Raw genomic sequence first — 26,792 nt, 5'->3', positions numbered from 1 at the left:
TTATCGGTTTAGGCTTGAATTCAAAGAAATTGAATTCAAGAGTTTTTATCTTCTCATTATATGGTATGTAGATAGGGGGAGTTATGTTTAACTCCGTCATCAATTGATTATCATCATCAAAAAGAGGGAGATTGTTAAATCTCGAATTTTGATGATGAAATCAATTGATGGGTTAATTGATCTAATCCATATTATTGAGTTAAGTGTGCATGATTAACTATGATAGTTTGAAGACATAAAGCAAGTCTACCGAAGTCAAGTTTGATGGGTGTTCGAGAGTCCGCCGAAAGTTTGAAGATTCATCAGAAGTGCTGTCGGAACCAACCGAGAAGAAATTGGGGACTTGCCAAAGTTTTCGGAAGTCCATTGGAGAGATCGTTGGAGGTTCGTGGAGATCGCCGAGAAGGTCGACTACTTGCCAAAGACTTGCTAAACTCGCCACAAGACCAGGAGCCTGCTGGGAGTCCACCGGAAGAAATCCGAGGGTGTATCGGAAGTCCGTCGGAAGTTTCCCGAAAAGCTCGCCAGAAGGAAACTCGACGTTGCTAGTTACAAACTTGCTTAGGACTATGTCTTAATTTTATAGTTTACATGTAATTAGGGTTAGAATTAAGGGTTAATCCTATAACCCGGTTAAGGGCCAATTGGGCCCAAGTTCGGACTGGTTTGGGCCATGTTTGGAGCCTAACCAGTGAGCTAAAATAGTCTAGGCGGTGGCACTGCCCAGAACCCAAGAGTTTCGGCGGTGACACCGCCAACAAATTATTGGACTAGGCAGTGGCATCACCCAGAACCCGAGAGGTCTGGTGGTGGCACCGCCAGTACACTGTCAGTGTCAGACATTGACAGGCGGTGGCACCACCACTAACAAACGGTGGCACCGCCAGCACCGAGAAACCCAAAATCAATTCAAATTTGGAGCCCAAATTTGAATCCTCTTGGGGTCTATAAATATCCCTTAATTCTCAGCAGAGAACACAACCTTTGAGAAGTTAGAGATTGAGATAGAGCCTCAGCAAAGTCTTTAGCAAGTCTTGTTTTCAATAGCTTAAGTGTTCACCTCCCTCTTTCTCTTTAAAAATCTGTAAGAGTGTGAACCACTTGTAAAAGGTTGTAAGAGGGGTATTTGTCCTTCCCCTTCAAAGTAATTTGCTAGTGGAAGTTGGGAGCCTCATCGAAGAAGGCTTCGTAAGTGGATGTAGATCGTTTGATCGAACCACTTTAAATTGGTGTGTTCCTTGAATGTGTGAGTATTTACCTTTCTGAAACCATTATTTACATAGCAGCAAGCTTTTGGTTTTCATCTCCTTACTTTACTCAAGCTACTTTTACCAAGTCATTCTTTATTGAATCGAAATCTCTACGCATTTACGAAATCATTTTCAAACTTACAAGTTTTAATCCGCTACACTAATTCACCCCCCCTCCCTCTTAGTGCTACTCCGATCCTAACACAGCTGATTTGCTTGGCCTCTATTTTCTAGTTACATGGTATTCGCCAACTTTACTTTCCTACTCAATGCATTGGCCATGATATTTTTTTTTTCGAGCTTATATTCTTTTGCCATATCAAATTCAATCATGAAATCCCACCACCATGTTTGCTTTAGAGAGATCTTCCTTTGATTTTGGAAGTAACTCAATGCAATGTTATCCATTTTTAGCATAATTCATATTTCGAGAAGGTAGTGCTGCCAAACTTAAAGACAATGAACCACTATTGTCATATACTTCTCATGTATTGGATATCGTCGCTTAGTCTTGTTGAGCTTATGACTCTTATAGGCCATCGAGGAATCCTCCTACATAAGTACTCCCTTAATAGTAAAGTTTAAAGTATTTGTATGGATATTGAAATGCTATTTATAGGTGTCTTGCAAGCCAATCACGTAAATGATGGCACACGTGACATATTATGTAGTCTTTTTACTTATTACTATTATTGATATTTTATCACTTTATATTACATGTTGTATATATTGTGATGTTTATAAATCTATGTAATCAAAATCAGATTATGATGAGATTATGATAATGAGACTGATTCGCCTTTAAACACATACCCTAAATAATCCTAGTCATAGATTACTTGAGAGAGACATCTAAATAACTAGACAGACTAGTGTATTGTATACCCATCTATATGATAGATGCGACTGGTCTCATAGTTGTTTGTGTCGGGATACTAGGGATACAATGCAAGTACTCACTCGAGAATGAGTTCATTAATCAATCTACTCACAGAATGTTATATGGTTAATGATACCTCATTATCAGATAGCGATTTTATGATCCTAGTTATGTATTTGGTCCTTAGACTTGAGACACCAAGGATGCCCGATATGAGTACTTCGCTCTTTGATACCAGATTTATAAGTCAGTAGGTTCTATATCTAGCATAGTCGATCATCGGGAGTGGTAATCAACCTTACATGGGAAATTAAGTATCGATAGAGGATCATCCACTTTTAATGTCATGAGAGGAATATCCTATATATTTTTTTCTTAGGCAAATCCCTAGCTAGAGTCATTTGGATTGAGAAAGAAAGAGTTCGCCGAGAGAATCCGATTAGGCCTGATAGCACCATGCCCAGTATATGGTCTCTAAGATATTAGATAGATGAGAGACTATAGATATAGATACATAGTAACTGAGGACAGATAGGTCCAATGGATTGGATTCCCCTATATCATCTAGGGACTACATCGTAGTGGCCTAGTACGTCTATAATCGATGAGTCGAGTGGATTATTATGGAGAAGATAATTCACTGAGCTAAAAGGAGTTATGATAGGTTTGACTCATGACTAACTCAATATTGGGCCTAAAGGGCCATACACATATGATATGTACTGCAATGAGTATGAGTTCACAACGATTATGCAATAATTTGAGGAAAAGAGGATTGTGTAGCAATTTGATCGCGTGGAAAGTAGGATTATGCAATGATTTGAGGAGCATCTTCGTAGCCCTTGTCATATAAATCACTACTAAAGAGGAGGACAATTGACCTCCTTCATTCTTTCTCACATATTTGTAGGTTTCAAGGGATATATGTGTTAGTTATAGGTGCCCTACAAGCTAATCACATGAGTGATGACACATATGACATGACCTGCACTTTTTTTGCTTATTATTATTCTGGTATTTTATCACTTTATATTGCTTGATGTATAAGTATATTGTGATATCCATGGATCTGTGCAATAAGAATCGGATCATGATGAGATCACGATAATATAATCGATTCACCTTTAAACATAGACCCTAAATAGTACTGGTCATAGGTTACTCAAAAGGAATATCGAGATAACTGGATAGATTGGTGTGCTGTATAACCGTCCATATGATAGAGGCGATTGGTCTCATAGTTGCTCATGTGGGGACACAAGGGCTATATTACAGGTACTCATTGGAGAATAAGTTCACTGATTGATCCGCTCACAGAATATTGGATGGTTAATGATACCTCATTGTTTGACAATGATTTTGTCATCTCAATGGTATACCTGATTCTTAGACTTGAGACACTAAGGATATCCTGTATGAGTACTTCACTCTTTGATACTAGACTTATAGGTTTGGAAGTACCAGATCTAGCACAACCGATCATCGGGAGTGGTAGCCAACCTTATGAGGGCTATTGAGTGTCGATAGAGGATTATCCACTCTCGATATCATGAGAGAAATATCCCATGTGTTCTTACTTAGACAAATCCGTAGCTAAGGTTATTTAGATTGAGAGAGAAAGAGTTCTTCGAAGGAATCCGATTAGAGCGAGAGTTGAGGAGAAACCGTCTATGCCTGATAGCATCATACTCGGTATACAATCTCTAGGATATTACATAGATAAGAGACTATAGGTACATGATAATTGAGGATAGATAGGTCCAAAGGATTGGATTCCCCTATATCGTTTGAGGATTATGGTGTAGTGGCTTAGTACGTCCGCAATCGTGAGTCGAGTGAATTATTATAGAGATAATAATTCACTGAAGTAGAAGAAGTTCTGATAGGTATGACTCATGGCTAGCTCAATATTAGGCCTAGAGGGTCACATATATATAGTAGGTGTTGCGATGAGTAGAGGTTCAGATATGAGATATCCGTCGAAGCCTCTATCTTATTGGATATCCATTATGCCCCTGAATTATTGCATCATATATATGAGATCCAATAAGAGCTAATAAGAGATTATTAGCTCTTATTGGATCTTACTTAGGTAAATCCCATGTGTTCTTACTTAGACAAATCCTTAGCCAAGGTCATTTAGATTGAGAGAGAAAGAGTTTTTCGGGAGAATCCGATTAGAGCGAGAGTTGAGGAGAAACCGTCTATGCTTGATAGCATCATACTCGGTATATAATCTCTAGGATATTACATAGATAAGAGACTATATGTACATGGTAATTGAGGATAGATAGGTCCAAAGGATTGGATTCCCCTATATCGTTTGGGGATTACGATGTAGTGGCTTAGTACGTCCGCAATCGATGAGTCGAGTGAATTATTATAGAGATAATAATTCACTGAACTAGAAGAAGTTCTGATAGGTATGACTCATGGCTAGCTCAATATTAGGCCTAGAGGGTCACATATATATAGTAGGTGTTACGATGAGCAAAGGTTCAGATATAAGATATTCGTCGGAGCCTCTATCTTATTGGATATCCATTAAGCCCCTGAATTATTGCATCCTATATATGAGATCCAATAAGAGCTAATAAGAGATTATTAGGTAGAGATTCACTAATCTAAGAGGCTTGGGTAATTAGATAGAGATCCAATTCCCAATAGGGCAGGATCCATTAGAGTTAAGTTGATAGGGGATCTCTATAAATAGGAGGGAACCAAAGGGCCAAAAGTTAGGTTTTTTTTTGTTGTCACTTCTTTCTCTCCTCCTTAACCTGCAGCCCCTCTTTGGGGTGTGTGGATAGTAAGAAGGGGTAGTCCCTTCTTGATTACATGGTGCATATTGCGAGAAGGATTGTGTAATGATTTGAGGAGCGTCTTCGTAGTCCCTACCATATGGATCACTACTAAAGAGGACTATTGACCTCTTTTATCCTCTCCTATAGATCTGTAGAAATTCAGGGATATACAATCTACCTAGGTAATAGAATGTCCTATGTACGTGTAATTTTTTGATTTTGCGGGTTTTTATGCACCAATTTTTTATGACAATAAGAAACCTTTTTCTGCAGGAAATATATGTTTTTTGTTTCTGTTTTTTCACTGCACATGTAATATTAACTAAGATTTCCCAACAGTAGTATCAGAGCTAGGTTGCTCGTGCAAAAGATTGACTTTTAAACTATGTGTGTTGTGTTCAATCGCATAAAATTGTTTTACTCAATTGCTGTGAATTTTGTCAAAGTTTTTGATATCTGAACTGCACATCTTCTCCCTGTTAAAAGGTGTTTTAAATCAATGATTTGTTAGTAAATTTGTTGTTACAGAATAGAGGGAAAAGGGTAGCAACTATTGTTGCCCTGCGATTTGGTTGAAGGCTACTTGGAAACTTAGCCGAGAGCAAAACATGCTGCTCTCAGCCTGGCTAAAGGTAGCAAGGCCGAGAGTAGCAAGGGGCTCTTGGCCTGGGGGTTGGCAGCCCTTGCAGCTAGGAAACCTCGCTGTAGGGGGCACCATAGGCAGTTAGGGTTTCCTAGTTGACCAAGAGTCCATGGCGGCAAAGACTCCTAGCCCCATGGGACAAGGTGGCGGCTAGGGTTTCCTAGTCGCCCATGCTCACCCTATAGCTAGGGTTTCCTAGTTGTAGAGGTAACCTTGGGGGCCAGGGAATCCTGGCCGCCCAAGGTAGTCCTACGGCTAGGGTTTCTTGACTGCAAGGGCTACCAACCCCTAGGCCAAGAGCCCCCTTGCTACTCTCGCCCTTGTTGCCTTTGGCCAGGCCGAGAGCAGCATGTTATGCTCTCGGCGAAGTCTACAAGCAGCCTTCAGCCAAACCTCAAGGTGATGTGGACGGATGAACTAGTAGTTTAATTAATTAATTAATAATAATAATAATAATAATAATAATAATAATAATAATAATAATAATTATTATTATTATTATCATGATCATAGACTATGTGATGTGTGTGTACATGTGATATGATTATTATTATTGGGGCCTACGAGCCTCTAATTTATTTCTCGTTTATCATCGAGTCTGTGTGCTTGTGATTAAGTTGTAATTACATAAGGAGGCGTAGAGGGAGCATGGAAGCGATAGCGGGACACCCGAGACGGATGATCACAATACATGGAGATGCATCGAGATGCCGATGGAACCGACGAGGACGTGATGGATGATTACAGGGCATGAAAATACGCCGCTACACACATAGATATTGATGTGAGAGATTGGGCCCACTAGCTCGGGCCTTATCATATTAGATTGTGGTTCATGATCATTTAGTATAATTGCTCATATGATATATGATTATCGATACACCTACTAGATATATTGTTGAATCTCGGATTTTGATGATGAAACTAATTGATTGTGTTTAGATGTTTAACTGCATTTTGAGTGATGCAGGTCTACTCGATCAGGATTAGACAGTTAACGCAAGAGGAATTGACGTTGCGCCGGAGGAGATCACGTTAGGATATTGGATGGCAGAAGGCTTCGGACGTCGGGCATCGGGCCAAGAGCGGAATTGCACCAAGGATATCGGGGTTGCGGAGGTCAACCGCCGATTGGGCAACAAGTCGCAAGAGAGGACGATGCGCTGAAGAATCGGACGAAGCGCCAACCAATGACATGCCGGGCAACGTAATGTCGATTCGCGTTGTAATAACTGTCTAGATCGGAGTAGAGTTTTGGCTTGCTGTGCAGGATTAACTACGATAACGATGAAGATAAAGCGAAACAAAGTGCGGAGTCAAGCACGAAGGATTCGTTGGGAGTTCAAGAGTTCGACGGAAGTCCGAAGGTTCGTCGGGAATGCTGTCGGAACTAGCCGAGAATGAGTAGGGAGCTTGCCGAAGGGATTTTCGGAAGCTCGCCGGAAGGTTCGTTGGAAGTTCGCGGAGCTCGCCGAGAAAGATCGGAGCTTGCCGAAGAAGCTCGTTGGAACTCGCCAAGATCAAATCGTGAAGTCTAGGAGCTTGCCGGGAGTCCGCAGAATGGTTTCCGAGAGTTTATCGGAAGACCGTCGGAAGTTCGTCGGAAGCTCGCCGGAAGAAGTCTTGACTTACGAACTTTGTAATAGCTTAGAAAATGTCTTTAAATTTGTAGTTAGCATGTTAATTAGGGTTAGGATTAGGTATTAATCCTATAACCTAAGTAGGGGCCAATTGGGCCCGAGTTCGGATTAGTTTGGGCCAAGATTGAAGCCAAACTAAGTAGGCTGAAAACACTGTAGACGGGCTGAAAACACTGTAGACGGGCTGAAAACACTATAGGCGGTGGCACCGCCCAGTGTCCGAGAGCCAGGCGGTGGCACCGCTTGGCTGGGCGGTGGCACCGCCCAGCACTGTCAGCTTTTGACAAGTGACAGGCGGTGGCACCGCCACTGACAGGCGGTGGCACCGCCAACATCGGGAACCCAACGAGAATTCAAATTTTGGAGCCCAAATTTGAATCCTCTTGGGGCCTATAAATACCCCTCTATTCTCAGCTGAGAACACAACCTTTTTGAGCAGCAAGTGTTTGAGAGAAAGGCCCTAGAAAAGTCTTAGATAGTCTTGTTTTCAATTTGCTAGTGTTCACCTCCTTCTTTCTTGCTAAAAATTTGTAAGAGAGTGAACCGCTTGTAAAGAGTTGTAAGAGGGGTATTTACCCTTCCATTTCAAGAGACTTGCTAGTGGAAGGTGGGAGCCTCATCGAAGAGGGGCCTCGCAAGTGGAGTAGGTCATTTGACCGAACCACTCTAAAATCGGCGTGATCCTTGGTTTGCATTTCATTATTGCTATTTACATTATTGTAAACCTTCTTATATGCTTTAGTTCCTTATTACTTTTGCTGCGCATATTTAAGAATACACTTTCAAGATTAAGCTTTTCAAGTTCCGTTCTTATCGTACGAAAGATTTACTAAAACCGAAGTTTTAATCCGCTGCACTAATTCACCCCCCCCTCTTAGTGCCGCTCCGATCCTAACAATTGGTATCAGAGCCCGGTATTTCTCATTTCGGATTTACACCCTTGAGAAATGGCTCTTTCTGGCTTTCAAGAGGGCTTATCGGTTTTTCGTCCACCGTTGTTTAACGGATTGGACTACACTTATTGGAAAACTCGAATGAGAGTTTTCTTGATTTCTATGAATTTGGATTTATGGAATATTGTTGAAAATGGTTTTCAACTTCCCTCTAAACCGATGAACGAATGGTCGATTTTGGAGAAGAAGTATTTTTCTTTAAACGCAAAGGCTATGAATGCCTTATTTTGCGCTTTAGACAAAAATGAGTTCAATCGAATTTCTACGTGCGAAACGGCTTTTGATATTTGGCGAACACTTGAAATCACGCACGAGGGAACTAGTAGAGTCAAAGACTCGAAAGTTAACATTTTATTGCATGATTTTGAGCTTTTTCAAATGCAACCAAGTGAGACTATAGGCGACATGTACACCCGTTTCACGGATGTCGTCAATAATCTAAGAGTTCTTGGTAAATGTTTTTCAAATTTTGATCTCGTAAGCAAGATCTTAAGATCCCTTCCAAAAAGGTGGGATTCTAAAATAACCGCAATACAAGAAACAAAAGATTTAAATATTTTTCCACTTGAAGAACTTATCGGCTCATTGATGACATATGAAATGGTGCGTAATGCACACGATGAACACAATGAACACTTGAACCACCTTCCAAAGAACAGGAAGGATTTGGAACTCCGGACAAATGAATACCACTTGAGCGATGACTCAAGTGATGAGGACATTGATGAACTTGAACTTCGAACATTAACTCTTAATAAGTTCATTAAACAAAAATCTAAAACAAATAATGAACTTGAACGGAGGAAGAGGCCAAAGAAGAGGAAGGCAACCAAGGATGAATCAAAAACTTCCAAAGGTGAAACGGCGAATTGGGCTTTGACAAGCTTCAACTACAAGGTAAGTAACTCAACTCTCTTGAATTATTTTGAAATTACATGAGTGCTTAACTTAGTTAGTAGGATTTTTTTTATGCTTTTCTTTCTAGTATTTTTGAAAAATTAAAAATTATGAATGATGATTGCTTAATTTGTGAAAATACAAAATTCCATGAATGTTTATGATTTTCGTATTGGATTTTGATGTATGGTTTTGACATAAAATTAATTTGCATGACTATGTTTAATAGGATTAATCTATGATTGTGTATTTTGATATTATGCATGAGAATTTAAAATGATGATACCCTATGTTTTGGAATGATGCCTTGATGGTGATAATGCTTACACACCAAATGTGATTAATAGATAGAAGCAAACATAACGATGATTTTGCTCTCAACATGATGCATAGTTTTTACATGAAAATTTTAAATATGCTCATATGAAATCAATTGCATGACATGAAAATGGATTCTCTATCCTATTGAAATTAATGAACTCATTTCATGAATTATGTGAATATCTTGAATCAAATCTTTTGGAAAACACCACATGCTTAATGCGATTCGACTTAATAAATCTTTATGACAAAATTTGCCTTTCTATTTTGAATGTTGACATTTCTTTTTAAAGCAAAGGCATGCTTATAAGAAGCAAAACACATGAATAGAAATTTATAAAAATGAAATACAATCCTCTATGTTATTGATTTTTCAATAAATCTATGCTTGTCATATATAAATTTATTGAATGTAATTTTGAGGATAATTTCAAATTTGACAAATGCTTGATTCGTATTTACGACATTAGATACATTTTAAATATGAATCATGCTTCAATCTTGTTAAATGCTTCAATCATTTTCTATCTCTAAAGTTCTCGATTTTTGATGAAATACAAGTGATAAATTCATTTATGATATCTTGTAAATCACTTGAATTATGAATGAGATTTTGATGATGTGTTAAAGAATCACTTAAAAAGAAAATGTTTTTCCCATCTTAGCGAGATTAATGATTTCATGATATTGTGTGAATCTCGAAATTGATTTTGATGAAATGGTAATAACGTTATTCATGTTATGAATCTCAAAAATGATACTTTGATTATGATTTTTTTTTAGTTAATGAATTAAATTGAATGAAACTCTGTTTCAACCGAATCATGAACTTGTTAAGAACAATTTTAATGAATCGTGAATCATATCTTTGGTATTCATGAATTGATCCTCATTGATATCTTTCATGAATTCTTTATATATTTGGCTTGTCGAACGGTTGAAATATTTAGCCATTGAGTCCTCCCTTTCTTTTTTACTTTGATAAAGGGGGAGAAGGTTTTGCTAGCTTGTGCATTGAAAATGAAAGTAAACTTCCTAGCATGCTAAGTAAAACTTGCAAGCTTGCACTTCTCAAAAAGAGAACAAAGATCTTGCCTTACAATATAATTGCTCTAGCCATGCTTTGTATCAAAAATAGGTTGATATCCTTAGAAGCATCGCATTAAATTTTTTAGTGTATCGCAATGTATCACATGTATCGCAAATTGAAAATTTTGAGACTATTATCATTTCATGTTTCACGATTGATATCTTTCATTGATATGATAAATTATCATTTCATCATATATCACACAATGATATCATGCTTTGCGATTGTATCATGTGATTCTTATTGAATTTTCATATTGAATTCTTTTAAGATATGATTTCTTTGTATTTATGGCTTGCTTGGCTTGAAATGTTTTTGGCATGATGCATGCAATGATGAAATATTCATAAAGTTAAAATGATGTATGTAATACTTATGATAATGATGTACATGATGTATTTATTGCGCATGATGTGTATCATGAATGCTTTAAATGATGAGTATTTGGTATCATGATCAACATGTTGATAAATGCTTAAAAATTTTAATGTTTGAGTATCATGTATGATATGCTTATTAATGATGATTGATTTATTTTTCGGTATCGTGCATGAAAAATAAGGTTATTGAAATTGTGTATGTTTTAATTTGAATATATAATGATGCACAAATAAAATTAATACTTACCTTTGTCATAATTGATGTAAAAGGTCTTCCCTTCTTTTTGACAATGACAAAGGGGGAGATAGCTAGTTTGCACAAGTCAAGAAGATGCAAAAACTTGATTGCTAGCTTGCCTATCTTAAGTAGCAAAGATTGCTAACTTGCTTATTTCAAGAAGCAAAAGTTGTCTTCTTGAACATCACTATCTTGTCTATCTCAAGAAGCAAGACTTGCAACCTACACATTACAAAAGGAAGCAAGAATCAATAGCTTACACACTTCTACAAGAAAGCTATCTTGTATTTGCTAGCTTGTATAATACAAAACATGCTAACTTGTTACGGAAGCAAAATTGCTTGCTCAAACATTGCAAAGGAAGCAAAAATATGCAACTTGCATATCATGAAAATTGCTAGCTTGTAGTCTAAAGAGAAGCAATTAGTTGTTATCTCAAGAAAAGCAAACATGCTAAACTTACACATCTTTAATTGCTAGATTGCATGATGATAAAATTTGATACTATGTGTTTCATGCAATGTATGGAACTTTTTATTTCTAAACACATAAGAGTAGGTACTTCTCCTTTTTGTTGATGACATAGGGGGAGAAGTATATTGATGACTTCATGCATTGAATTGAATATTTTATATATATTTGCATGATGGTTTAAATGTTTTTCATAACATATGATGAATGTTACTTGGATTTGGGATAATCCAAGTGTTCTATCAATGGCATATTGATAGGGGGAGTTTGGTTAAACTCCGGGGAGTTCAGGTTAACTCCGTTAGTCATCAATTAGTTGTCATCATCAAAAAGGAGGAGATTGTTGAATCTCGGATTTTGATGATGAAACTAATTGATTGTGTTTAGATGTTTAACTGCATTTTGAGTGATGCAGGTCTACTCGATCAGGATTAGACAGTTAACGCAAGAGGAATTGACGTTGCGCCGGAGGAGATCACGTTAGGATATTGGATGGCAGAAGGCTTCGGACGTCGGGCATCGGGCCAAGAGTGGAATTGCACCAAGGATATCGGGGTTGCGGAGGTCAACCGCCGATTGGGCAACAAGTCGCAAGAGAGGACGATGCGCTGAAGAATCGGACGAAGCGCCAACCAATGACATGCCGGGCAACGTAATGTCGATTCGCGTTGTAATAACTGTCTAGATCGGAGTAGAGTTTTGGCTTGCTGTGCAGGATTAACTACGATAACGATGAAGATAAAGCGAAACAAAGTGCGGAGTCAAGCACGAAGGATTCGTTGGGAGTTCAAGAGTTCGACGGAAGTCCGAAGGTTCGTCGGGAATGCTGCCGGAACTAGCCGAGAATGAGTAGGGAGCTTGCCGAAGGGATTTTCGGAAGCTCGCCGGAAGGTTCGTTGGAAGTTCGCGGAGCTCGCCGAGAAAGATCGGAGCTGGCCGAAGAAGCTCGTTGGAACTCGCCAAGATCAAATCGTGAAGTCTAGGAGCTTGCCGGGAGTCCGCAGAATGGTTTCCGAGAGTTTATCGGAAGACCGTCGGAAGCTCGCCGGAAGAAGTCTTGACTTACGAACTTTGTAATAGCTTAGAAAATGTCTTTAAATTTGTAGTTAGCATGTTAATTAGGGTTAGGATTAGGTATTAATCCTATAACCTAAGTAGGGGCCAATTGGGCCCGAGTTCGGATTAGTTTGGGCCAAGATTGAAGCCAAACTAAGTAGGCTGAAAACACTGTAGACGGGCTGAAAACACTATAGGCGGTGGCACCGCCCAGTGTCCGAGAGCCAGGCGGTGGCACCGCTTGGCTGGGCGGTGGCACCGCCCAGCACTGTCAGCTTTTGACAAGTGACAGGCGGTGGCACCGCCACTGACAGGCGGTGGCACCGCCAACATCGGGAACCCAACGAGAATTCAAATTTTGGAGCCCAAATTTGAATCCTCTTGGGGCCTATAAATACCCCTCTATTCTCAGCTGAGAACACAACCTTTTTGAGCAGCAAGTGTTTGAGAGAAAGGCCCTAGAAAAGTCTTAGATAGTCTTGTTTTCAATTTGCTAGTGTTCACCTCCTTCTTTCTTGCTAAAAATTTGTAAGAGAGTGAACCGCTTGTAAAGAGTTGTAAGAGGGGTATTTACCCTTCCATTTCAAGAGACTTGCTAGTGGAAGGTGGGAGCCTCATCGAAGAGGGGCCTCGCAAGTGGAGTAGGTCATTTGACCGAACCACTCTAAAATCGGCGTGATCCTTGGTTTGCATTTCATTATTGCTATTTACATTATTGCAAACCTTCTTATATGCTTTAGTTCCTTATTACTTTTGCTGCGCATATTTAAGAATACACTTTCAAGATTAAGCTTTTCAAGTTCCGTTCTTATCGTACGAAAGATTTACTAAAACCGAAGTTTTAATCCGCTGCACTAATTCACCCCCCCCTCTTAGTGCCGCTCCGATCCTAACATATATATGTGTATTGTTAGTCATAAGTACTTTATAAGCCAATCGCGTGAGTGATGACACATGTGACATGATACATATTCTTTTTACTTATTATATTTTGATATTTTATCACTATATATATATATATATATATATATATATATATATATATATATATATATATATATATATATATATATATATATATATATATATATATATATATACATATACACACATTGTGATGTCCATGGATTTATGCAATGGGAATCGAATTGTGATGAGATCACGTTAATGAGACCGATTCACCTTAAAAGATAGACCTAAAATAATTCTAGTCATAGGTAACTTAAGATAACCAGACCAACTAGTGTGTTGTATACCCATCCATATAATGGAGACAACTGGTCTTATAGCTACTTGTGTGGGGATACTAGGGCTATAGTGCAAGTGCTCACTGAAGAATGAGTTCACTAATTGATTTGCTTATGGAATGCTAGATGGTTGATGATGCCTTATTGTCAGACATCGATTTCGTAGTGCCAAATATCTGGTCCTTAGACTTGAGACACAAAGGATGTCATGTATGAGTACTCCACTCTTTGATATTGGACTTATAGGCTTGGAAGATCTAGACATAGCATAACTAATCATCGAGAGTGGTAGCCAATCTTACAAGAGCTATAGAGTATCGATAGAGGATCATCCACTCTCAGTGTGATGAGAGGAATATTTCATGTATTCTTGCTTAGACAAATCCTCGACTAAGGTCATTTGGATTGAGAGAGAAAGAGTTCTCTAGGAGAATCTGATTAGAGTGAGATTCGAGTAGAAATTGTATAGGTCTGACAACACCATGTCAGATGTACGATCTCTGGGATATTAGATGGATGAGAGACTATAAATACACAGTAACTGAGAATATATAGGTTTAATGGATTGGATTTCCCTATATCATCTGGGGACTACGACGTAGTGACTTGATATGTTCGTAGTCGATGAGTCGAGTGAATTATTTTGGAGATAATAATTCACCGAGTTAGAAGGAGTTCTGATAGGTATTACTCACGGATAACTTGATATTGGGCTTAGAGGGTCACACATATATGGTAGGCGTTGTGATGAGTAGAGCTTCATATATGAGATATCCGCTAGAGCCCCTATCTTATTGGATCCTATGAATGAGATTCAATAAGAGCCAATGAGAGATTATTGGATAGAGATCCACTAATCTAAGAGGCTTAGGTAATTGGATGCAGATCCAATACCCAATAGGGTAGGATCCATTAGGGTTAAGTTGATAAGGGGCTCTATAAATAGGAGGGAACCAAACACCCATAGGCTAGAGGCTTCTTGGTTGTCACCTCCTATTCTCCTCATCCCTTCTCCTCCTCCTCAGATAGCAGGTGTGGAGATTTAGGCAGCGATTTGAGGAGTGTCGTTGTAGCCCTATTGTGTGAATAATGACTAGAGAGGAGGACGCTTGACCTCCTTCATCCTCTCCTACAAATATGCAAAGATTTAGGGATATACTATCTCTCTAGGTAAAACATAATCTTTTATATACTCAATTTTGGTTTACGGATTTTGCACACTAATCTTTGCACAATGATGAATATCTTGTTATCGGTGACTTGAGGACATGGAATGCTTGGTCGAGTCCCTTGAGGGTATATCATCGAATTAGACTCATCTTGTAATGATGGTGTTGACTTAATCGAACTTCTTGGTTGGTCGAGTCTCTCTTGACCATGGTGGTTCGGAGGTCGAACAGGACATGAGTCACAAGGAGTTATGATTGGTAAGAGTTGCTTACATTTTCGGGCTTAGCGTGATTGGTCGAGTCTCTCAAGGTTACGTTAAGATATCGATTGGATCCCGATCCACATTAGAGATCTGTCGGGGGTCTCCGATTCACATATTGGAGGGAGTTATATGTTTTGCGAGAAAATAGTGGGAGTATATTAAGATAAAAGTTCATATCTTGATTGTTTATTTTTTTTATAAAATTTATATGTTATTTATTTCTGCTACATATTTAATTTTTTTTAATCTCTTTTAAATCCATTTTTTAGCATACTTGATGTCAACAATCTCACTGGTCTAAATTATACAGATTAGCTCTGAAAATTATGTACCTCCTTGATACAGTGATGCTTACACTTGAGGAAGGGGCAAGCGAGGATGAGATCGATCGCTATATGAAGTATATAGATAACTCTGTTAGGACCAAGTTAGCATTAAGAGAGGGGGTGAATTAGTGCTTTCGTAAAAGTTACGTTGATTCGAAAATCTTATCCGATAAAATCGTATCAGAAAGATGAGTTTAACTTGAAAGCGCATTTGTAAGTATAGTGAAAGTAGTAAGTAAGTAAATTAGTTTGTAATATGAGAATAAAAAGTAAAACAAAAATGCAAACCGAGTATACTGGATTTATAGTGGTTCAATCGTCATGACCTACGTCCACTCCCGATACCTCTTCACTCAGACCACCGATTTCCACTACCAATCTTCTTTCCAATGGGTAAAGATTAACTACCCTTACACACTTTCTCATTTTCACAAGTTTAGGAGAGAACCTTTATACCCCTCTTTTACAAGTGTTCCCTCACACACCTCCCTTAGGACTATCACTAAGCTCTTAGAGGAGGGACTCTATACTTAAAAGAGTTTATATAACCTTGGAATCATAGAGGTTTTGCTCTATTTTCATGTGTTTTCTAACCAAAAATTTGAGGGGCATTTATAGACTCTAAATGGCTTCAAAACATGGAGCCAAAATTTAAATCCCTAGGTTTTTGAAGACTGTGTTTGGGCGGTACCACCACATAGTTTAGCGATACCATCGCTTGACACAGTCTTGAAGACTGTATCTGGGTGGTACCATCGCCCAATTCGATGGTACCATTGCTTGACACAATCTTGAAGACTATGTCTGGGCGGTACCACTGCCAGACCCTACTATAGGATACTGAATGGGCCAAACAGTAAGCCCAATTGATTTAATCATCAAAATCCGAGATTCAATAATCTTCACATTTTTTATGATGACAACCAATTGATGATGAAGTTTAACTAAACTCTCTCTATCAATATGCCATATTGATAGAACCTCAATATTGTAAGGAATCTAAAGGGCTACATTACATGCACAGCGGAAGAACATAAAAATAAAATCCAAAAATTTTCCACCGATGTGTTCGTCATCGTGCGAAGATTGGTACGCAAAACTCACAAAACTTAGAACTGCGAATATTAAAGATTGTGTTACCTTAGGAGGTCGTATATCCTTGAATCCTTGCAGATCTCTAGGAGAGGGTGAAGGAGGTCATGTTGAATCTCGTATTTTGATGATGAAACTACTTGATATATGTTTATGATTTAATCTGCGTTTTGAGTGACGCAGGATGCTGTTGGGAAATCATAGGGGGGGGCGACATCATATGCGCAGCGGAAGAACAAGAAAACAAAAATCCCCGATTCCCAAAAAGATGTTCATCGTCGTGCGAAGATTGGTGCGCAAAATCCGCAAAAACACAAAACTGCGTATAGAGATTGTGTTACCTAGGGAGATCGTATATCCCTGTTTCCTTGCAGATCCTTAGGAGAGGGTGAAGGAGGTCAAGCGTCCTCCTCTCTAGCGGTGATCCACACAGCAGGGTTGCGACGACGCTCCTCAAAACTCCAGGCCTACTCTGAGGTGGAGAGGGAGAGGAGAATAGGAAGGGCAAGCAAAGACTCTAGCCTATGAGGCTGTGAATCCCTCCTATTTATAGAGATCCCGTGTCAAAACCCTAATGGGTCCTTTCCCTAGTGGGTATTGGATCTGCATCCAATAAGACAAGGGCTCCGTCGGATATCTCATATCCGAACCTCTACTCATCGCAATGCCTACCATATGTGTGTGACCCTCTAGGCCCAATATCGAGCTGGCCGTGAGTCATACCTGTCAGAACTCCTTCTAACTCAGTGAATTATTATCTCTGTAATAATTCACTCGACTCATCGACTACGGAAGTACTAGGCCACTACGCCGTAGTCCCCAGACGATACAGGGGAATCCAATCCATTGGACCTGTCTGTCCTCAGTTACCATGTACCTATAGTCCCTCATCCATCTAATATCCCAGAGACCGTATATCGAGCATGGTGCTGTCAGACCCATACGGTTTCTACTCGAGTCTCGCTCTAATCGGATTCTCCCGGAGAACTCTTTCTCTCTCAACCCGAATGACCCTGGCCAGGGATTTGTCTGAGCAAGAACACATGGGATATTCCTCTCATGATACCGAGAGTGGATGATCCTCTATCGACACTCAATAGCCCTCGTAAGGTCGACTACCACTCCCAATGACCAGCTGTACTAGATCTGGGAACAGCCAAACCTATAAGTCTGGTATCAAAGAGTGGAGCACTCATACAGGACATCCTTGGTGTCTCAAGTCTAAGAACCAGATACACCACTAGGACTACGGAATCGTTGTCTGACAATAAGGCATCATCAACCATCCAGCATTCCGTAAGCGGATCAATCAGTGAACTCATTCTCCAATGAGCACCTGTACTGTATCCCTAGTGTCCCTACACGAGCAGCTATGAGACCAGCTGCATCCATCATATGGACGGGTATACAGCACACCAGTCTATCCGGTTATCACGATGTCCCTCTCGAGTAACCTATGACCGGGATTATTTAGGATATGTGTTTAAAGGTGAATCGATCTCATTATCGTGATCTCATCACGATCCGATTCCCATTGCACAAATCCAAGGACATCACAATATATATGCATTTATGCAATAGTTATAAAGTGATATACGCCAAAATATAATAAGCAAAAAGATTCTGTATCAAGTCACACGTGCCATCACTCACGTGATTGGCTTGCTGGGCACCTATGACTAGCAATCTCCCACTTGACCTAAAGCCAATCACCTATGTGTCTGATCCCCATCAGACCCCTGTGACGTTCAAAGACAAAATGAGACAACGGCTTTGTCAGTGGATCTGCAATGTTATCTTCGGATGGAACTCTTTCCACTGCTACATCTCCTCGGGTTACGATCTCTCTTATAAGCTGGAACTTCCTCAGAACACTTCTGATAAGACCCGGGTTCCCTTATTTGAGTGATCACCCCATAGTTGTCGCAATATAAGGAAGTCGACTTGTCGCTATCTGTATCGACTCCCAAATCTGTGATGAACTTCTTCACCCAGACTCCCTCCTTTGCTGCATCTAATGCAGCAATGTACTCCGCCTCTGTGGTCGAGTCAGCAGTGGTATCTTGCTGGAACTCTTCCAGCACACTGCTCCTTCATTCAAGATGTACACATACCTTGAATTCGACTTGCTATCATCGACATCAGACTGAAAACTTGAGTCAGTGTAGCCTTCAACCTTAAGGCTATTACCTCCATATACTAGTAAAAGATCCTTAGTCCTTCTTAAGTACTTAAGGATACACTTTACTGCTTTCCAGTGCTCCAAGCCTGGATTCGCCTGATACCTGCTCGTGACACTCAGAGCATGCGCTATATCAGGCCTAGTACATAGCATGACATACATGATAGACCCTATTGCTAAGGCATAAGGTATCATATCCATGTTCGCCCTTTCTTGGAATTTTTCATGCCAAAACTTTTGACAATGGTTTCTATGTACCTGGACTGGGACAAGCCAAACATCCTCTTAGATCTATCTCTATAGATTCTAATCCCCAAGATATAGGATGCTTCCCCTAAGTCCTTTATGGAGAAGTGTCTAGATAACCAAGTCTTTACTGTGGATAGCATTCTTACGTCATTCCCAATGATGAGGATGTCATCCACATATAACACCAAAAAGGTGATAGCGCTCCCACTTACCTTTCTGTATACACAAGGCTCATCTTCGTTCTTAACGAAGTCATAAGATCTGATTGCCTCATCAAATCTTATGTTCCAACTTCGGGAAGCTTGCTTTAGTCCATAAATGGATCTAAGCAACCTACACACCTTATCTGGGCAGTTCTTGGACACGAATCCCTCAGGTTGCATCATATACACCTCCTCCTCCAGGTTCCCGTTGAGGAATGCGGTTTTCACATCCATCTGCCAGATCTCATAATCATATTGTGCTGCAATAGCCAATAGAATTCTGATGGATTTTAGCATTGCTACGGGTGAGAAAGTTTCGTCGTAGTCAACACCTTGCCTTTGACGATACCCCTTAGCCACTAGCCTTGCTTTATAGGTCTCTACCTTTCCATCTACTCCGATCTTTTTCTTAAAGATCCACTTGCAACCGATGGGTACAATACCTTCGGGCACATCAACTAGGTTCCAAACCTTATTGGAGTACATAGAATCCATCTCAGAATTCATGGCTTCTTTCCACTTCCCGGAGTCTATACTCATAATAGCCTCCTCGTAGGTCTGAGGATCAATATCCTCTACATCCTCTGCTTTAATATGTCCCACATATCTCTCAGGAGGATGGGATACTCTATCAGACCTACGTAAAGTTGAAACTTGTGTATTAGATACCTGAACAGACTCGGGCTGTAGAGTGGTGCTTGAGCTTGGTTCTCCAACCTCGCTCAATTCTATCATTCTCCCACTGTCTCCGTCAAGAATGTGTTCCTTCTCAAGGAACACTGCTCTCTTAGCTACAAAGACCTTTTGGTCCTCGAGATGATAGAAGTAATACCCACAAGTTTCCTTGGGGTATCCCACAAATTTACATCGCCCTGTCCTTGATTCTAACTTATCGGGGTTGTGTCTTTTAACATGGGCAGAGCAGCCCCAAATCTTAACTACTTTAAGATCAGGCTTCTTCCCTTTCCATATCTCATATGGTGTAGACACCACCGACTTAGTTGGAACTCTGTTCAGAAGGTAAGCTGCGGTTTCTAGGGCATATCCCCAGAATGAGATGGGTAGGTCAGCGAAACTCATCATGGACCGTACCATATCTAATAATGTACGATTTCTCCTTTCAGAGACACCATTGAGCTGAGGTGTATAAGGAGGTGTCCATTGGGATAATATCCCATGGTCCTTGAGGAAGTGAGTAAACTCTGTACTTAAGTACTCACCTCCTCGATCTGATCGAAGAGTTTTGATACTCTTTCCAGTCTAGTTCTCCACCTCTTTCTTATACTCTCTGAATTTCTCAAAGGCCTCGGACTTGTACTTCATTAAGTACACATATCCATACCTTGAGAAATCATCAGTAAATGTAATGAAGTAGGAGTAACCTCCAATGGCATGAGTTGACATGGGTCCACATACATCACTATGTATGAGTTCCAACAACTCAGTGGCTCTCTCTCCAGTTCCACTAAATGGAGAGTTGGTCAGTTTTCCACGAATGCAAGGCTCACAAGTTGCATATGACACATAGTCGAATGGATCTAGATATCCATCATTTAGCAACTTTTGAATCCTTCTTTCATGGATGTGACCTAGCCTACAATGCCACGGGTATGCACTGTTCAACTCATCTCGTTTCCTTTTGGACACATTTATATTCATGATATGTGGAGTGGTGTCTAACATAAATAAACCATTATGCAATGTTCCTTTCGTGATGATCTTATCATCTAATAATATCGAACAACCATTGTTCTCAAAAACAAATTTATATCCACTAACTGTTAAACATGAAATGGAGATAATGTTTTTGATAATAGAAGGAACAAAATAACATGCATCTAATGCAATAAAAGCTCCACTAGGCAGATGTAGGGCAACCTCGCCAACAGCTAATACAGCAACTTTTGCTCCATTACCCATCTTGAGGTCCATCTCGCCTCTCTCTAGTCTCCTAGGCCTTGCCAGAACCTGCAACGAATTGCATATATGATAAGCACTACCGGTATCTAATACCCATGTGTTATCATAAGAGTCTGACAAATGGAGACTGATCATGAATGTACATGAAGCTTCATCAAGCTTTTGTTTCGCCCTTTCTGCAAGATACTCTTTGCAGTTTCTCTTCCAGTGCCCATCTTTACCACAGTGGAAGCACTGGCCTTTGTCCTTTGTTGGGTCTTTCTTAGTAACCTTTGCTTTACCTTGTTTGCCCTTGCCCTTTCCCTTCTTAAGGGACCTTTCTGCTTTCCTTTTCTTTCTGGTCTCACCAGTGTAGAGAACTGGCTTCTCTTTCTTAATAGTACTCTCTGCCTCCCTCAACATATTGAGGAGCTCTGGGAGAGTCACCTCAAGCTTGTTCATATTAAAGTTCATTATGAACTGTGAAAAGGAATCTGGTAGGGACTGAAGCACAATGTCCACACACAAGTTATCCTCTAGGACCATTCCTAGACCTGTGAGTTTCTCTATCCACTCAATCATCTTTAGGACATGGTTCTGAACCGGTGTCCCCTCAGTCATCCTAGCGCGGAAAAGGCTCTTGGATATCTCATATCGTTGAGTCCTTCCCTGTTCCTCAAACAATTTACGGACATGTAGGAGAATGGATCTGGCATCCATCTTTTCATGTTGTCTCTGTAACTCTGGAGTCATAGAGCCCAACATATAGCACTGAGCAAGAGTGGAGTCATCAATGTACTTCACGTAGCGAGCGATCTCATCCTCGCTTGCCCCTTCTTCGGGCGTAGGCATCACTGTATCAAGGACGTACACGATTTTCTCCGCTGTGAGAACAATTCTCAAGTTACGGAGCCAATCCGTATAATTTGGACCAGTGAGGCGGTTGACATCAAGTATGCCACGTAAGGGATTTGAAAGCGACATTTTCTGAAAATAAAGATGTAGCAAAAATGAATAACATGCAGATTTTGCAAGAAATAAACTATCAAGATATGGACTTCTATCTTAATATGCTCCCACTATTTTACTAACGAGTCACGCGACACCCTCAGCACGTGAAACGGAAGTCTCCGGCAGACTTCTAGTGGGGATCAGGATCCAATCAGCGTCTTAGTGTAACCTCGAGGGACTCGACCAATCACACTAAGCCTAAAAGGTAGACAACTCTTGCCGATCACAACTCCTTGTGATTCCCGTCCTATTCGGCCTCCGAATCACCATGGCCTCGAGGGACTCGACCAACCATGATGCTCGGTTAAGTCAACACCTTCGTTACAAGATGAGTCTGATTTGATGATATACCCTCGAGGGACTCGACCAAGCATATCATGCCCTCAGGTCACCGATGACATCTCTATGTCGTAAGCAAGATAGCGAATCGCGATATAGGTGAGTCTCGAGGGACTCGACCAACTCAACCTACACCGGGATTCGGTTCCTACTCATAACGATGGAAGGCCACGTGGGTCAATCTAATTGCCTCACGTTTACCGACTTAATATTATCGAGAGATGTTTCTATGATTTGGTCTCCTAATATGACATGTCACACATATGCATATTTAATATATATCTACATCGCATGCAAATATATATACATATCTAGTATGTGTATAAGCAATCACACCAGATGATCATGGACCACAACCTAATATGATTAGGCCCGAGCCAGTAGGCCTAATCACTCACATCAAGATCTATGTGTGCAACGGTGCATCTCCATGCCTTGTGATCGTCCATCTCGTCCTCGTCGGTTCCGTCGACATCTTGATGCATCTCCATGCATCACGATCGTCCGTCTCGTGGGTCCCGCTATGGCATCCACGCTCCCGCTGCGCCTCCTCATGTGATTACAACTTAATCATAGGCACGCAGGCCCGACAATAAACGAGAAATATAATGGAGGTTCGCAGACCTCAATAATAATAATCACAAGTACACACATCACACGGTCCATGATCATCCGTCCACTCATCATACATCACATGTATAAATAATCATCATCATGTAGGACTACTAGATAATAATAAAAATAATAATCAACTAAACCTTTTAATTAATTAATATTTTCTGAAATCAGGGATATATAGGGAATTTCTTAATTCCTAAGGGTATTTTCGTAATTTGGACAAAAGACAGAAACTGGAATTTCTCAAATTCCGAGGGGCAAAACTGTCTTTTTCCCAGAAAACCCTAATGCCCTTTCCCCATTTCGCAGCTGCCGCCGCCGCCACCCTGCCGGCGGCGGCCTGTGCGGCGGGGCGAGGGCACTGCCCTCGCCTGCAGGCGGCACGCCCGCTGGCGGCGATGCCGCTGCGGGTGGGCTCCCCTTTCGGGCGCCGCTGCCTCCGCAGGCGGTGCTGTCCCGCCGGGCGGCCGCCCCTGTGGGGGGGTTTCGCCCGCGGGAGCAGCGGCGGCAGGCGTCGCGCGTCGCTGCCCTGCGGCGCAGGCGCCGCTTCCTTTCGGCGGCAGGCGCCGCTGCCCTGCGGCGCCTCTGCCCGTGGGTTGCCAGCCCCGCCGGCAGCAAGCCTGCTGCAAGCAGGCCGCCGGCCGGCTGCTGCAGGCACAGCGCTTGCGCATGCGCCGGCGCTGTGCTGCCTGGCTGCGGCTGCGGCTGCCGCTGCAGGTGGCTGCAGGCATGCAGATCGAGGGCAGCAACTGTTGCTGCCCTTCCTCGCTTTTGCGTCAACGATTTTTGACGTCAAAATTCTTCCTAAACACAACACACGCAGTTCAAAACCAATCATTCGCACGAACAACCTGGCTCTGATACCACTGTTGGGAAATCATAGGGGGGGGCGACATCATATGCGCAGCGGAAGAACAAGAAAACAAAAATCCCCGATTCCCAAAAAGATGTTCATCGTCGTGCGAAGATTGGTGCGCAAAATCCGCAAAAACACAAAACTGCGTATAGAGATTGTGTTACCTAGGGAGATCGTATATCCCTGTTTCCTTGCAGATCCTTAGGAGAGGGTGAAGGAGGTCAAGCGTCCTCCTCTCTAGCGGTGATCCACACAGCAGGGTTGCGACGACGCTCCTCAAAACTCCAGGCCTACTCTGAGGTGGAGAGGGAGAGGAGAATAGGAAGGGCAAGCAAAGACTCTAGCCTATGAGGCTGTGAATCCCTCCTATTTATAGAGATCCCGTGTCAAAACCCTAATGGGTCCTTTCCCTAGTGGGTATTGGATCTGCATCCAATAAGACAAGGGCTCCGTCGGATATCTCATATCCGAACCTCTACTCATCGCAATGCCTACCATATGTGTGTGACCCTCTAGGCCCAATATCGAGCTGGCCGTGAGTCATACCTGTCAGAACTCCTTCTAACTCAGTGAATTATTATCTCTGTAATAATTCACTCGACTCATCGACTACGGAAGTACTAGGCCACTACGCCGTAGTCCCCAGACGATACAGGGGAATCCAATCCATTGGACCTGTCTGTCCTCAGTTACCATGTACCTATAGTCCCTCATCCATCTAATATCCCAGAGACCGTATATCGAGCATGGTGCTGTCAGACCCATACGGTTTCTACTCGAGTCTCGCTCTAATCGGATTCTCCCGGAGAACTCTTTCTCTCTCAACCCGAATGACCCTGGCCAGGGATTTGTCTGAGCAAGAACACATGGGATATTCCTCTCATGATACCGAGAGTGGATGATCCTCTATCGACACTCAATAGCCCTCGTAAGGTCGACTACCACTCCCAATGACCAGCTGTACTAGATCTGGGAACAGCCAAACCTATAAGTCTGGTATCAAAGAGTGGAGCACTCATACAGGACATCCTTGGTGTCTCAAGTCTAAGAACCAGATACACCACTAGGACTACGGAATCGTTGTCTGACAATAAGGCATCATCAACCATCCAGCATTCCGTAAGCGGATCAATCAGTGAACTCATTCTCCAATGAGCACCTGTACTGTATCCCTAGTGTCCCTACACGAGCAGCTATGAGACCAGCTGCATCCATCATATGGACGGGTATACAGCACACCAGTCTATCCGGTTATCACGATGTCCCTCTCGAGTAACCTATGACCGGGATTATTTAGGATATGTGTTTAAAGGTGAATCGATCTCATTATCGTGATCTCATCACGATCCGATTCCCATTGCACAAATCCAAGGACATCACAATATATATGCATTTATGCAATAGTTATAAAGTGATATACGCCAAAATATAATAAGCAAAAAGATTCTGTATCAAGTCACACGTGCCATCACTCACGTGATTGGCTTGCTGGGCACCTATGACTAGCAGATGCTTCGATCAGGATGAGACAATTAAAGTAGGAAAATCATGTTGTGCCGAAGGAACATGTCAGAAGATTGGACGTCGGGCCGGTGGATCGGTCAACGTATCGACAGAAGGCTTCGGGCCGTGGACTCGGGCATCGGGCCAAGAAGAGCGGGTATTGTGCCAAGGATATCGGAGTTGCGGAGTCAACTGGCAGATTGGGCAATAGGCTGCAGGAGAGGACGATGCGCCGAAGAATCGGACGAAGCGTCGAGGGACCAATGACATGCCGGACAACTTGGTTAAATTGCTTAGGATTAATTATCTCGATCGAAGTTTTGTTTTAATTGTGCAGGATTAACTATGATAACGATGAAGACATAAAGCGAAACAAAGTGTCGGAGTCAAGCGCGAAGGATTTGTTACGAGTTCGAAAGTTCGACGGGAGTCCGAAGGTTCGTCGGGAATGCTACCGGAGCTCGCCGAGAAAGATCGGAGCTTGCCGAAGAAGCTCATTGGAACTCGCTAAGATCAAATCGTGAAGTCTAGGAGCTTGCCGGGAGTCCACAGAATGGTTTCCGAGAGTTCATCGGAAGACCGCCGGAAGTTTGCCGGAAGCTCGCTAGAAGAAGTCTTGACTTGCGGACTTTGTAATAGCTTAGAAAATGTCTTTAAATTCATAGTTAGCACGTTAATTAGGGTTAGGATTAGGTGTTAATCCTATAACCCAAGTAGGGGCCAATTAGGCTCAAGTTCGGACTGGTTTGGGCCAAGTTTGGAGCCAAACCAAGTGAGTTGAAATAGTGAAAGAGGTGGCACCGCCAGGGTTGGAGGTGGCACCGCCCAGGAGAGGATCTCCCAGCGAAGCTGGGCGGTGCAACCGCCCCAGGCAGGAGGTGGCACCGCCTGGGCTCAGTCTCTGAGCGAGACTGGGCGGTGCAACCTCTCCTGACAGAGGTAGCACCGCCTGAGCTCGGTCTTCGAGCTCTGGCAGGAGAGGTGCAACCGCCTCAGTCAGGAGGTGGCACCGCCTGGGGCTCAGTCTCCGAGCCAGACTCAGGCGGTGCAACCGCCCCTGACAGAGAGGTGCAACCGCCTGGGCTCAGTCTCCGAGCTCTGCCAGGCGGTGCAACCTCTCCAGTCAGGAGGTGCAACCACCTGATCTCGGAATTCCGGGATTTGATCATTTTGAGCTTCAAATTTGAATTGGGTTGGGGCCTATAAATACCCCAC

This window comes from Musa acuminata, chromosome BXJ3-4 (genome assembly GCF_036884655.1).
Source record: "Musa acuminata AAA Group cultivar baxijiao chromosome BXJ3-4, Cavendish_Baxijiao_AAA, whole genome shotgun sequence".
Classification (NCBI taxonomy): domain Eukaryota; kingdom Viridiplantae; phylum Streptophyta; class Magnoliopsida; order Zingiberales; family Musaceae; genus Musa; species Musa acuminata.
The sequence above is the reverse complement of the archived record's forward strand: the minus strand, read 5'-3'. Positions refer to the sequence as shown.